The 13,986-nt window shown below is 41.3% G+C and overlaps 1 protein-coding gene across 2 annotated transcripts in view; it reads left to right on the forward strand.

Annotated features, from left to right (window-relative positions):
• arhgap9 (Rho GTPase activating protein 9) overlaps window positions 1-13,986 on the forward strand; it is a 67,805-nt gene that overhangs the window by 3,184 nt on the left and 50,635 nt on the right. For both annotated transcript variants that reach the window (XM_033627152.2, XM_033627155.2), the window contains exon 2: window positions 8,181-8,268. The gene's annotated coding sequence lies outside the window, so the exon portion shown is untranslated. The remainder of the gene's footprint in view (window positions 1-8,180; window positions 8,269-13,986) is intronic.

Genomic DNA, 13,986 nt, shown 5'->3' on the forward strand with positions numbered 1-13,986 from the left:
AGAGCTGAAAAGATTAGATGATCATATTATTAGTCGATCAACTGAAAAATAGACAGCAAATATGTAATTTATAAAATATTTTAGTCATTTTTCAAGTGGAAATGGTTAAAAAATGCTGAACCTTCTCTGGTTTCAGCTCCTGAAATGGGAAGATTTGCTGTTTTCTTGACCATATATCATTTTAAACTGGATATTTATGGGATTTTTTTTTTGTACTTTTGGTCAGAGAAAACAAAATGTTTGAAGGCATGACATGTGTGCTCTCTTAAATAGGGTTAGTATTTTAGTTGCAGCCCTAGTCTGCATATGCATATCAAGTGAATTTAAGAAAAACTTGAACTTGTTCTTAGAAAAACAACCACACCGAATATTTGAATTAACAGACCTGAAGGCACCGTGTAAACACTCCTCCAGTGTTTGACACATCCTAACCCCTTATTGTTATTTGTGCAGAGTTCCTTTATGGAACAAATAACCCCGTTTAACCCTGTGAAGGCATCAAAGCTGTGTCTGCGTGTGTGCCTCTCCTCTGTAGTGTTTGCCTTGGGAGGTTTAGCTGCTCTTCCTTGTGCCCCAACAGTATCGTGCTCACTTCAGCTGCACGGGGCTGAAAGTGGGTCTTTGACTTGCCTGATAGCTTTTGACAGCTCACTCTCATCCCCGGTGGATCAATGGAGCTCAGCGCTCTTCATTAGAAACATCAATGTTCCGCACATTCCCACAGGCTCTGCAGCAACCCACCAAGCCCAGTCGGAGAGCGAAGCTTATTTTGTTACCCACCGAAAGATCCTTCTTGACTTCTGTGTGACATTTTATTCTCTTCAGTTGAAGAATATTGTGGGAATATGGTGAAAGAGGAATACCTTGGGTTTTTTTGCTATTCATGTCCTATATCATGTCCCTTTGCCTCCTTGTAGCATTTAATGGCATTACTGCACATAAACGAAAACAACCAATCAGAGCAGAGGAGTCTCTCATGCAGCTGTCAATCATTCAGTCGTGGCTGTCAAGCTAGGCAGCGCTGATCAAATATAAATCAAGACTATGTTACTCTATGGCCTTTTTCCCCACCTCAAATGTTTTCAGATACATATTTAAGTGTACTGTTTAGCTGTTAAATGAGAAAGTTTGTGACCCGGCCACCGTGTTGAAGACTGTCGAGCCGAAACAGAGCACTGCCCACCAGCTGCAGTCAATTTTCATACCTGTGAAACCAGTATACCATTGTAGGAATGGGTATCTAACTTGGTACTTTGATGGGTACTGACTGAATTGTGTCAGCGCTACTGAGTGCCAATTCACGTTCTATCTACCATCTATCGGTGCCAAATTTTGGTACCTGAGAGCACATCTGGGTGAGAGCCCCGTTTCAGGAGGCGAAAATGCCTCAAAGCCGGACCCAGATCCACCGGCAATGGGTTTAACTTCAGGCAGGACGCACTATGTTGCGCCAGTGGAGCTCTTGAAACGTCGGGTACAGGAGGTGATAGTTTCAGAATTTGGCCTATTTTCCTTTGTATTTTATTTTGGAAATAGCCCAGTGTCACTTCTGTTTACTTCTAATTCAATTATAATTCACTTATTCCACATATTTGTCGGATATGTCTAAACAGAGAGTGAGAGGGCTGAGCAGACACACCCACACTCGAACAGAAACACACAAGCAGACAGTCAGACAGAAGTAAGATTGGATGTGTGATTAGAAAAAGAGAAAGAGGGTGTGCTTCGTCACCCCTGCAGCTTGTTTAAAAAATACATTTTTGTTTGTACAAAGAAAGTAAAGTACCTGAAAAATGTACCGTTGGGTAGCAGTACCAAATTTCAGGTACTGGTACTGATACCGGTAACAGTATCGGTTGAAATGAGAATGATACCCAACCCTATACCGCTGCAACCCTCGCTGTAATATTAATACATTCATGAATATTATCTTGGTAAGCAATTTATAGATTTATACCTTCATACTATTTCACAAGTAAAATCAGACTTATTTTATGCTGTATTTCTCATTCATAATAAAAGCTGCTTATTTAAAGAAGTGTTTTTCATGAGCTCATTTCTCTCGCTGGAATAAGCGTGTAAGTGTTTAACTAGTGGCATATTTTTCACCTTCCATTTTTTCTGTAAAATGTACAAGCTAATTAAAAATTGGATGAATTAATTCTTTCAAGTGTTTAAAATGGCCCTCCAGCAATCCTGCACTACTTTGCCTAACTGGGAGACGCTGGTCTGTCTGGTTGTTGTTTATATTCAAATGGAGGAAATGAGAACTTGAATACGAGTGAATTCTCTCTGAAGAAGTTTGTTATGTGTCAATTCGGGCTGCCGGGTTCATTGTAAACACAAGTGTTGCGTCAGCAAACACTTGAAATGATGGCATCACACATATGAGATGTTGTTATGTGCAACAAGAAATAAATAACACACACACACTGGAGACACTGGAGATGATAGTTGGTCACAGAGGTTGTTGTCATGATGACAGGAGAGAACATGAGCCAATGGGTGCTCCACTGTCATCATCTGCTTTTTGATTGGCTCACTGACAATTTACACAGCTAATCACTGAAGGAATCCAGCCCACCTGTTTAGTCACACACACACACACACACACACACACACACAAAGAGAAATAGATTCATACACACGTTCACACAGGCAGCTAGCTGTCACACTGGGAAAAGCAGTGTGTGTTTCAGTGTCTCTCTCTCTGGTCTGATCATCAATAATGCATGGCTTTGGGAGGATGAAAGGGTGTTTTGGCTTGAGGCATGTGTCTCATATGGAGAGAGAGACATCAGCACTGCTAGTTCTGTACATCCATAGACAAAGTGAATGCTCCTTCACGTGGCTGTCCTCAGTAGAACTGCTGAGAGTTGACTGATCTCAGGCTAAATGTTTAAATTAGTTGCTTAATTAATAGTAGAAAAGTGTTGTGTTTTTTTGTTTCTTTATCACAGTTTTTGCTGTCTGAATTGAGGCTCCAACGACTGTAGGGCTGCAACAATTAGTCGATTAACCAATTAGTCAATCGACAGAAGTTTAATTTGCAACTATGTTGATCATCAAGTCATTGTTTCTCATTTTTTAAAGCAAAAAAAGCCAAACATTTGCTGCTTTCATTCATTTTAAATGTGATAATTTGATGTGTTTCTTTGTCATACAATAAAATAAACTGAATAGCTTTGGATTTTTGGACTCTTGGTCGTATAAACAAAGTATTTGAAGACATCTCCTTGGGCTCTGGGAAATTGCACATTGCCAGCAACACGTTGCATTTTATTGACAAAATGATTATTTAGGAACATTATTGGCAGATTAATTGATAATGTAAGTAATTGTTTGTTGTGATACTAACTGATGTATGCAGCTAGTTGGTAGTGGCTGATGGGAATGTCTAACAGGTCCATGCTGGATCGCGGCTCTGCACCGAAATTTTTGATGTTTGGATGCAGAGCAGAAAAGTGGCCAAATTTAGTTGCGGGTAAATAAAGTGTGAGTATCTCTCCACATCTGGAATTGTGGCCTACTTCAAATCCCTTGTTGTCAGAGGGATGTCCAAGCACGCTATTTTCTTTAAACTACTTAAATGAAGACATGGAAACAGGGTAAAATGTTATTTAAAAGTTATGGAAAAGTTAAAAAAAAAAATTGGTAAAAATGTGTGGGAATCCTGAAAGAACAAAGGCCGACTGTTGCTTAACCTCATGTCGCCTGTCCATCACAAAGACTACAGCCAACAGCCAACTAGCTCGTACGTTCTGCACCATAGTGAGAGGATGTAACTCTCCATACCAGCAGGTGGCAGTAGTCTGTATTTGTCATTAAAAAAGTAAAACCAGAAGACTGGCAGGACAGATTCAAGATGCTAGTTAGCAAGTGATCCCATTACCAAGGCAACCCAATGTTGAAAGAGCAAGTGAGATTAACCTTGCACCAGTGAACCACAACACAATCAGTTACGAACCATTTCTGCTGAAGACCTTTATTGCAAGAATATAACCTTTTACTAACAAGTTTGTTTTGATCTCATGCCCTCTTGACTTTAGTCATTTGTTTACTTCAACATGCTGAATTGGCCAACAAACAACTGACAAAGGCCGACTAGTGCCAACAGTGCAACGAATAAGGTGACAGATGCTCACTGACAGCCAGACAGTGACTGATGGCCGACCATCAGCTTGGTGAGTCAGGGCCCTCGAAGGATAGAGTGTGTCATGTGTTGGGCATATTGTAAAGCCTTCTGACACAAAAAGGTTATTTGGGGCTATATAGAAAGAAATTTGACTTCACTTTTGTTGCAGCTGAATTTACATTAAAGTTGCTGATGGTTATTTTATATCCATTATAAAAGGACTGGAGTCGTCAAAGTTTAAGATTTCACTGTGATCATTTAATCTGTTTCAGGTGTGGTTTTTGGTCATAACTCATGGTGTGGTTTAGCATTGATTTTAGGAAAATTTCAAGGAGCTTCTGCACTTAATCCATGACACACTGCTGTGTTACAACTCCTTTTACCCGTAATGATGTGGATACATACATGATGCAACACTTCGCCTCCCGCAGCCTCACCTGACTTCAAGCTGGGGCTCAAAACAGTCGGTTGAGCAGACCAACCATTGGATGCTTGTTTGCATGAGAAAATAGAGGAGCCTTTGGAAACTACAGCACTCCACACAGGCCAAAAACCTTATTGTGCAATGTTGAGCGAAAAATAATTTTGTATGCACCTTGTGATTCAGATCTGCTCCAAAATTTTGTGGGGTTTTCCTTGTCGGACCATTAATTTTTCCATAATCCTGACAAACAAACACACCAAATTGAAAATATATACCCTTCTTGGCAGTGGTAACAATAGAGATAATGCACAGGCAGCATGGCTCACGTCACTGTAAAGCACTAGTAGCAGCTGTTTGGCTGACACAGATATTAAATCAGCAGTTCTGTTAGCTTTAAGTGTTTCACTTTTTGCTTATTTTTGTGGTGATTAAAGTTACAGAGCAGCGGGTACCATTTGGAGCAACTTCTCTCTCATTTTCCTCCGAAACCCTTTGGTTATAGACATTCATATTATGTAAATACAGTACAGTCTATGTACGTACGTGTGTGTGTGTTTTCTATGTGTATACGGATGTGGGAGTGCACGCTAAAGTCCTTTGAAGTTCCTCATTCACTCTATACTCCTCTTCCCCATGTCTCATCTCTCTTTGAAGACCATGTAGCCATGATTATTAAAGCTGCCCTCTTTCCACTTCAAACGTATGGAATGAATATGGATATGATATGACACCAAACTTTCCACCGACACCCTTCACTCCTCTCCCATCCTGCTGTGTGGTGAAGTTTGATCAGCCCTGCGATCTTAAACAATCTCCGTGGGAACTAAACTCCCCTTGGCTTTGGGTTGAGGCGTGAGCTATTTGGAGCACTTTATGACATTGCTTCTCCAAAATGATGTGGAGCCGCAGGGAACATCGCGACTTCTTTCTCACTTTATTCATAAAGCTTGTCCTTTTCTGGCATCATCACAGCAGGTGCTCTGTGTCCTTAGCCAGCTTTGTAAATTCTTTCTAAACATCATCTGCTTGTTTCATCCCCAAACCATATAATTTATTACACGGTAATTTGCATTCATCGCCTCTCTCCCAGAGTGTCCTCTAGCCTCGGGGTATTTTTCAAGGGTGTCATGATAACATTATCTTAAGGTGGTTTTGCATGCGTTCCTTAGCCCTTCAACTACATATTGAAAACACTGATGCTTTTTCCAAAGTGTACCATATGTTTTTATACCTCCCTCAGTTCTGCCCTTGAACACACAAACAAAGAAAGTTGCTCACAACTGTGGCACAATGTGATGATAATGCCACTTTCACAAAAACATTTTAAGTTCCCTGCACTAAAGAAATAGTTTTGCTCATCTTTACTGAACTTGATGTTTAACCTTCACTGTGCAGAAGGAAGCATGTGCACAGTTTGACACCAGAAGGCTGTTTTCACATTCTTCTGCTAAGAGGGTGAAAGTTTCTCCGAGCTCACCTTAAATCTGAGTTTCACACATGTACACAGATGAGCGTGATTTTGTAACAAGTTTGATGTGGAAACTTGAACTTGAAACCTCCAGCATGCAAACACTAAAACTGTTATCTCTATAAACAGATATCTGCATGAACATGCAAAATCTGTCGGTACAGCAGGACGAGATTTTGGCATTGGAAACATTCTGATTTCAGTTTGTAGTCTGAGTCGTGCTGACCAGTCAGGGTTGAGCAGGCTTTGGTTGCATGCAGGTGAACAGCCTGTGTGTAGAGCAAAAAAGAAGAAATGCATCGACAGAATCCAGTAGTGGAAGCCATCGCTACACCGAAAGTCCCGAAACATTGGTCATGAACTCCAGTGGCTAAATCAACTTCAGACTGATAGCCGAAGGGTTCCAAGATTGCTGAAAATGGACCTATCAGGAAAACAGGAGACATTTTGTTTGGTTAAACTTTTGAAATAAATAACATTTAGATATTCACAGATTCTTATTTTTAATGATGGAGAAGGAGTAGATGCAGTTTAAAATTTTAACTAGTTAATCAGATTTTTTTGTAACAACTAGGGCTCAGAATTGTTTAAAAAATTAGGATACCATCACTAACCAGTACATTTAAAGTGATACAGATACCAATAGAGCTCTTTGTTCGATAATGTGAATGGAGTGGCTTGTGGTACAGCAATACTTGAAAATTTTAGTAACACCTTGGCACGTTGAACTTCCAGCTTCTTACAATACACCGTGCCCTACTTCACTAAACCACAGACTGTATGGGCTGTGGCTGCTGCTGCGGAAGTGTGAGCTCCACGTGGGGGACCATTATGAGAGTCTGGCCACCTGTGTACACACTGGGCTAACCTTTAGCATCTCATGGCTAACAGGTTTGACAACAGTTGACCCAGTTTTGTGTCACTGTCAGTTTGTTGGGACCATTTCACAGATCAGAGTTGGATTTTAGCTGCTGCTGCGTCGTGCTAACCAAGCAGATGTTGGATTGAATGTTCCTCGGAAGAACAGCTCCAGTGTTGGCAGCAACAGAAAGTTTTCTGACCCAGTGGGACATCTGGATGGTCCCAGATCAGACCCCACCTTCATCAAAAAGAGAGTATTTTCATATATACATATATATATATATATATATATATATATATATATGTACAAAATAAGTCTGGAGGGAATCTTTAAGCTTTTAAGCAACTAAATATTCACCATGATGGATTATCAATCTCAAGCGTGCTTCACGTGTATTTTTTAACCTTAGTGACAAGAGCTGAACGCCATGGCTGTTTGGAAATTGGGATGTAAATCTAGAAACTGACTTTGGAAGATGGTTGATAAAAACATGTGAAACCACCAGGAGGGCGGATAATCCCTAAAGTATTTAATCTGGTGGCCTTTCAGGATTGTTGATTTGACTGAAAATGTAAAATGTTGATGGCATAGCATCACATCCGAGTCCTGTAGTGACGATCAGTTATGTGACACATTTTATATTAAATCTGAACCATATATCCCCTTAAAGTAGTCAAACAAATCCTTGGATGATTTGCATGAACATAATGTCCTCTGCTCCACTGCTAGCAGCCATTTGGTGGAACGATGTGGTGGATCTCTGATGTCCAGTGACATTGTTGACCAGCCAGCTCTATGCATGGATCGATAGCTCGATCAATAAACTTGCCTGCTGGTTGCTTTTGTGTGGTCAGCACACAGGACCTCCGTAGCTCTGTTTCCCACTGTTGCTATGTTCCTCTTCCTCAAGTTCAAACATAGTTTATTTGCATGAGTGGGTACCAGCCAGCTGACGCTCTCTCTGTCACTTCCTATAATTTTATCTCTCAGGCAAAATGCTGGCTAAATGGGGGAAGGTAGGGTTAGCGAGGGTTCAATGAGTAGAGGCAGGATCATTTCGCTGCATTGGATTAACTGTGTGTTTGTGTGCCTGAGAGAGAGTGGTTTTCTGCAGGAGGGAGTTGCTACGGTAGCTTGTGTCAATTTAATTGGTTTTCTGACCCACCTTTTTCATATACCTGTCAGTGTTTGCTCTCTAATCTTTGTCAGGCAAGCAGTGACTCTTCAGTTTGGGCTGGAGGGCAGTTGATTTAAAACGTTTTAATATTTTTCTCATGTTGATTTTTTTAAGGTTTATCAGTGTGGTTGGATGCATGGGCTTGACTGCAGAGTGAGCTGGTGACCTTGTTGACTAGGAACTCTCACACTTCAGGACCATGGTGAGTCGCTCGTCCTTCTCTCTGTCTCTCTCTCTGTCTCTCTCGCATGCATGCACACACAAATTGTCTCTATTTCTTCGGCTCAGTCTGACTTGCATGCACACACAGTCTGAGTTGCAGTGAAAGCACTCAAGCAAAGCCAGACAGTCAAAGTTTTTTCCGCTTCCGTCTTATTTGCTCTCATTTCTTTCCATACTATTATTCATTATTCCTTCCCTCCAATGGTTTCTCCTCCATCTCTCTATTTGTGTTGTTGACACCACAACATAAGCCCTGTGCCCTCAGCCCCTGGCACAAACCACCGTTGCCTCTCAACAGCCGTGACGGGGTGCCTCTGTCCGTCTCTGACACCATATGGGCTACTCTGTATGTTTGGGTGTATGACGCCAGTGCCCTCTCCGCTGCCATCTGACCTGCAAATGGAAACACAGTCTGGCCTCATTTTTCCTTTTTTTAGATCCAAATTTGTTATCTTCACAATTCGCTCTTTCATTTTTTTTTTTCTCGTCTTCGCCGCTGATGAACTCTGACTCTCGGTTTTGCTATTTGCGACAGTAATGCTAGAATTTGTTGTCAAATAGTCATTTCAGCCGTGAATCAGATGCAAGAACTATAATTAAAACCTTGAGTCATGGAGTGAGGAAGGACTACGCCATTTCTGACTTATCATGTCTCACTTTAGCGAGCAGTCTGCGCTGTTACACTCTGGGAGCATTGTCCAAGTGCCCAAACGCTGAATAATAAAACTCTGGACTTTAAGCCTGCTGTAACAGCCTAATTTGCACACGAGATTATAAAGTCTCCTGTGCCTTTGTAGGACATTTGTTCCTGTGCCGATGAGTAACTTGAGGTTGCCGAGCAAACTAACAGGATGCACACCAAACTTCTGCTAACTAACTCAACAAACATCAGATCAGATAAAGTTAGATAAAGCTTGGCCTGTCATGACAACTGCCTTTGTTGTAATATATTGTCCCAGAAATAGTTGTGATGAACAATATCATTGTCATTTTGAGACCATTTTATGTCACATAATGATAATAGCATAATAATCCAAGCACACCCTTTAAAGAGCAGAAAATACCTGCTGTTTATTCTGACATCATGTTGGCTAAAATTTTGGTGACATCTTTACGTACACACAATGGACAGTATCGCACAATACATGGACGTGACTTTGATCATTTTGCTGATCTCACCAATTCCACAACATAATTATCGTGACAGGCCTAGACAAAGCTGCACAGTAGCTAGTTATCATTCATTGATTGTGTGTTCTGAGCGGTAAAGAGAGACAGGAAAAGACAAACAGGTGTGCAGCAGTATCAGATGAGCTCTTCCTGTCTGTGTGGGGAGAAGAACTCATGATAAAAACCATCAACAGGTTGTATAATCGGCGCTGCTGTACATATTGTTTAAACTCGGGGTATGATGTCATTCTTCCCTGCCCATCTCTATAGTAAATTACACTTTACTGAAGCCGTGCAGTGAGACTGTTAAGCCCAAAACAAACACTACTCTCTGCTTGAAGGCTCAGCTAATCAGTAATTAATGCTACTCACAGAGCTGCACAGCAGTCAGATGGGGCAACAGGGCAACTCAGCATCACTTACTGTATTTAAGCACAACAGGCTCTACCTGCTGTCAGCACGTACAGGCTGTAACTGAACTGCCTGAGATGATTCACCTCAGAAAAAAACAATTGGCAAGATGGAGAGGATATGACCCAAACTGTGGTTGAACCTTGATGTACGTATGCAGCTTCCTGTTTGCTTGCTCGCCTTGTACCTCTGACTTTTGCCTGTGTCCCTCTGAATTCAGCTGCAGATCTTAGAGGAGTGTTTTAGAGCACTTGAAAATTATACAGTAATTCTAGTTCAGCTCATCAATATAAAAATGTCCCAGCACTTTATTGTTAGTAAAATTTTCCCAGAGCAAAGCCTCAGTGGCATTTAATTTAGACTAGATGAGATTAGATAAGATTGCACTCACAAGCATTCTGTTTCACACAAACAAGAGAAACTCATCTAAATAATTTCAAATACAGCACAATATTACAAACATAGACAGCTGCTGTGTTCAGTTTCACATATACAGTGTACAGGTACATGTTATATACACCTCATAGCACTGGCTAGTTTGTCATAAACACAGATAACAACAACAAGTCAAAACTGCAAGTGAAGACAGTGAGTAGGGGCATTTCCAAAAATGTAACACCGGCTTGCTGCACACCAGAAGACTGTGCTGAGGACCAAATTAAAACTTCTTGACAATTATTTTAACATTGTTTACCAGTGTGAGAGCCTGGCCTTAAGGGGACTTTATGTGAAACTCAGAGCATACAAGTTGTCTGAACATGGTTCTCAACATGGAGGCGGCTGAGCCAGCAGCTAGCAGCTATCAGCGCTAACTCCTTAAATGGTGCTAAACAACAACAACAGTTCTCATGGGGCTAATGGTGTTACCCAGGGAGTGGCGCTATGAGTCCTTGACGACATGGTCCCAGTATCAGCAGTAACTGCCCAACATGCACAGTGCAAAGTGCCGTTAATGAGGATACAAAACTATAAATACTATTTCCCTTAAAGTGATACGATACCTGTTTCCAAGCAGGTGCGTAGGAGAGGGACGAGAAGAATAAAACTTGTAGAAAAGACTCTACACACTGTCTGACTTACAAAAATAATGATTTCACTGCTGCAATGTTTCGGTGACTAGACCTTTCATCAGGCAAAGCTTTGCACAGTGTGCAGGAGTCTTTTCTTCAAGTTAATCAGGATACACACATGCACTAACATGCATGCATGCAGCCTACCACAACAAACCACAGAGAAGCTCAGATTACAGCACTACACACAGGTGGCATGACTATATTCTTTGCTTTGGACACCAGTACTCCACTATATTTTCCTAAAGCAAACTGTGGTTAACTACTTTATCAATGCTCTGAATGTCCCATACAAAACCTTTAAAGCAAGACTATGAAGGTTTGAAAAACACCCCCACACATTCTGCTTCTTACTAGGTTTAATGCAGAAGCAAAAAAACGCACTCTTGCTAAAATACTCACATTCACACGTTTTGCTCGGGTTTTGCTGCTACAGCCGTACTTGGTCTGGTTTGACCTGTAGCTTATGGTGGCTAATGTAAGCTAATGTTAGCAAGGCATTCATGGCGTGTCAGATGAATCATCAATATCAGTTCCCGACTGGTCAGAACAACTACTCAGAAAGTCAGCATAAATTTTGGTACACTTGCCAAGTTGACTTTATATATGCAGAAACATGGCAGACAAAAATAAAGTTGATGGTAATAAACGTATTCAATCGTGTATTCCATTCCAATTTTTTGCTCACATAATTAATTTGTAATGTGGTATCAGGTTGTAACTGTTGGTAGCTGTGCACGTAATGGGACCTCGATTAGTGACAAAAAAATTCTTAAAAGCATTATCCTGATAACAAATCAGGTAAAGCAATATTTTAGTAGTTTTAGGAAATTGTCTGCTGCAGCAACAAGTTTGGGACAAAATCACTTCAGACTGTTATCAAAATGTTTGTGAAAGTGCTCTGAGCAATAAATGCAGCACATCTTTTTTGTAGCATCAACTTGTTTCCACATTACGACTAGACTCACAAGTCAGTCGTTAGACGCTTTGCTTAACTAAAGACTGATGTGTTTCTCCCTGATTTTGTGTTTAGATGGGCGGATACAATTTCAGAGTTTAAAAAAACTCCCTACATTGCAGAACCAATAGTAAATCCGCAGGGCGGTCCTTCGGTAGCTCGCTGAACTCTTGTGCTCGTAAACATAGTCCGACTGTGTTAAAAGTTTTAAACTGTAAGTCCTTCATTTCCACAATCTTGTGGACTGAGCACACGTTTGATAAAACGGAGTTAAATCTCTCGGCATCCATTTTCAAGCTCTCTGTGTGTTTGTTTCCTTGCGGACGAGAAAAGGGGGAGCGCACATTTCCGGGAGGGCGTGTCCTTTTCAAAAATGCAAGAGGCGTTGCTTTGTTGCCGGTCGTTTTCTCCGGTGTGTTAAACACACTTTAGAAAGGAGTGTCCCCAGACTATCAGAAGGCGGAGATCTCTGATTGTCTGGTGGCGAGACTACATTATGACTCAAAGCTCATGAACACACTGAAGTTGAAAGAATGACTTCCTAACTCAAGAATTGGGAACATCTGAGGAGTTGGTGAATGCAGGAAGCTGTTGCTGCATAACTGACATCACTGAATGACTTCACCGACTTTATGACTGCTTTCTACTACGCAACAGTTCCGCTGCATTTTAGCATTATTATCCCACAGACGTCACCATGGCCTTTATTCAGCAAGACTTACATAGTCTTACTTTTAATCACACGACCACAAGCTCCACACACATAACAATACACACACACACTCTGTCCTATGCAATAAATACACTTCTGTGCATCTGATTCTCTCATTGGTTCCTTGTTTTTTTCCTCTTTGGGTGTCTAGCCAACACATTTGTAAAATACAAATACAAATTATGTGGTCAAGCACACAAAGAGATGGTTTGGTGTATAAGTTTATTCATGTGTTGCGGCTATCTGCAGCTGTGTTCACTAATGTGAGCAAAGAGACCTCAGCAGACGTCAGTCTAGTCTACTGTATTTACATATCCCCAATGTGGAACAGCGTTCATTCTGATTCATGACATTTTGATGAAGCGCCTTGGAAACATTCCTCTGTGCCAGTGTTAGTCAGGCATGCAGTGCCTCAGCCCATATGCTGGTACTGAGGGATTTTACTGTAATTCTCTGTAGCGGTGGGGGTCAGAGATTCATTCCTGTGCTTTAATAACAGTGGGATTATCAAGGTTCAGCCAGCGAACCCTGCCCTCCCTTCCATCGCCTTCACAGGGCTCACAGCTCCATCCAGCTTCATCCACATCTCACTTCCTCTAATTTTTATTTTCCCATCTACTCCTGACTATCTGCTCTTTTTCAGACTTTTCCTCTTTTATTTTATTTGTCTTGTCCATCTACAGTCCCCGATTCCTCTCTGCCCCCCTGAGTCCTCAGTAAATGTGCATGTCTCTATTAATTTTCTTTCTTGTTTGCTGCCTCTCCTCTTCTCACCCAGACTGAGATGGGTTGGGTCTGACTGTGACTGAAGCACTGTTGCTAGGTGCCTAGGGATGTTTTTGTGTTGTGTGTGTATTCGCGAGCGTGTGCGTGTGGGGGTGGGTGGTTGCGTGCACTGTGCGAGGCTGTATCGCTATGTGTCTGGCAGAAAGTTAGATGTTCTCTTATGTAAGCGGGTCTTGGCTGGGTAGAGCAGGGGTTTAGCTTGGGGATGCTGGCTCAGGTGGAGAGCAGGAGACAGATGCTATTTTGGGTATACTGCGCTCCTTACATCCTCCAAACGCATGAGTTATTCACTCACACGTGTCTCTTAGTTCTACCAGGATGAAAGGACAATAGAAAAGTGGTGGTGTGCACATATCTGCAGTGACACTTTATCCTCATCCATGTCCGCCAAACACATTAAATATGAAAGTGGAATTTTATTTCATTCATTTACATATATTGGCAAGAGCAATCAGTTGCCTCTGTCTATGCCAGAAACAGTTGAATAACTTAATTTATTAGTTGACCTGCCAAAAATTAATGCTATCCATTCATCGTTTGAGTCATACATCAAGCACAAATATCAGATTAATTTATCCCAGTATCTGAAAT

Source organism: Epinephelus lanceolatus, chromosome 1, assembly GCF_041903045.1.
Source record: "Epinephelus lanceolatus isolate andai-2023 chromosome 1, ASM4190304v1, whole genome shotgun sequence".
Classification (NCBI taxonomy): domain Eukaryota; kingdom Metazoa; phylum Chordata; class Actinopteri; order Perciformes; family Serranidae; genus Epinephelus; species Epinephelus lanceolatus.